Genomic DNA, 1,609 nt, shown 5'->3' on the forward strand with positions numbered 1-1,609 from the left:
GCCTCGGGCAGGGTGCCCTGTGAGTAGGGAGAGGGGTGGAGGGCACTTGTGGGGAGAAGCCGCCAGTCCCTGGTGGAGTGAAGAGAGGATGCACCCTGAGAACAGGCATGGCAGGCTCTGCTGGCTGGGGCGGAGTTGGGTTGCGTCTGGAAGCGGCGCTGTAAACTCAGAGGGGTGGAGAGGGGGGATTTGGGGGATCTGGCTGGTCCGAGGAGGAGCAGGATGCTCTGCGTGCTGCCCCCAAAGCAGGGGGAGGGACAGAATGCTGGGACTGGAAGGTGCTAGTGCCCCGGGTGTGGGGGGGGGGCAAGCTATGGGTGCTAGTGCCTTCGGGTGAGGGGGGGCAGGTCCCCACGCAGGCAATGGGGCCGGTGTCCCCGGGTGAGGGGGGCAGGTCCCCACGGAGCAGGCGATGGTGGCCGGTGCCCCTGGGTGAGGGGGGGCCCGTCCCCACGGAGCAGGCGATGGGTCCTAGTGCCCCCAGGTGAGGGAGGGCCCATCCCCACGGAGCAGGCAATGGGGGCCGGTGCCCCCGCGTGAGGGGGGGGCAGGCTATGGGTGCTAGTGCCTTCGGGTGAGGGGGGGCAGGTCCCCACGCAGGCAATGGGGCCGGTGTCCCCGGGTGAGGAGGGGCAGGTCCCCACGGAGGAGGCGATGGGTCCTAGTGCCCCCATGTGAGGGAGGGAGGGAGGGCCCGTCCCCATGGAGCAGGCGATGGGGGCCAGTGTCCCCCGGGTGGGGGGGGCAGGTCCCCACAGAGGAGGCGATGGGGGCCGGTGCCCCCGGGTAAGGCAGCGGTACAAGGCTTTCCCCATAGAAGGCAGATGACCGGAGGTGAGGGGCTGGGGCAGGCCCAGTGACAATGGTGGGGGTCCTCCGGGAAGAGGCAAAGAGGGGGGTTGGCAGAGGGGTCTGGTAATGAGTGAGAACAACAGCAAAAGGCTGGAGCCAGAGATGAAGCCAGAGGACCCTGGAGGCTGTGAGAGGAGAGAGGACAGAGCGATGCTGTGAGTGGGGGCCCCTGACACAAGAGTGGGGAGCTCCCAGGATGCGGGAGGGGAGGGCTCAAATGGCTGCCTAGGCCTGGCCTTGGCCTCTGCCCAGGGCTGAACTTCACCCTGTGCGCCGGCTTTTCCAGCTGCAGATACGTGTGGCGGGAAAGACTAGCTGGGTGCTGCAGCGGGGCAGGGTGAGGTGCAGATTGGGTGCCCAGGGTCAGATGCACTGTCATGGGGGGTGTTGAAGGGGAGCCGTGCAGGACTGAGGGTCGTGAGCAGCTCTGGGCCGGGCGTATCCCTAGTGGAGAGCTGTGCGGGATGCGTGCTGCTGAGGGGTTGCTATGTGCATACTGGGGGGGAACAGGGGTCCCCGTCTGGGGGCCGCGCAGGGCTCGGTGAGGGTGTCCCTGGGGGCCCCTGTCTGGGGGCCAAGTATGGCTGGGCGTGGGGTCTGTAGCTGGGCTGGGGTGAGTGCGGGCCGGCGGGGGGAGTCCCTAGCCCGGGTGGGTGAGGGTCGGTGGCAGGGATGTGTGTCTCTAGCCAGGGCCGGCGGGGGGCTCCCTAGCCTGGGTGGGTGTGGGCTGGTTGTGGGGGTGGGGAGTCCCTAGCCT

Source organism: Trachemys scripta, chromosome 3, assembly GCF_013100865.1.
Source record: "Trachemys scripta elegans isolate TJP31775 chromosome 3, CAS_Tse_1.0, whole genome shotgun sequence".
NCBI lineage: Eukaryota > Metazoa > Chordata > Testudines > Emydidae > Trachemys > Trachemys scripta.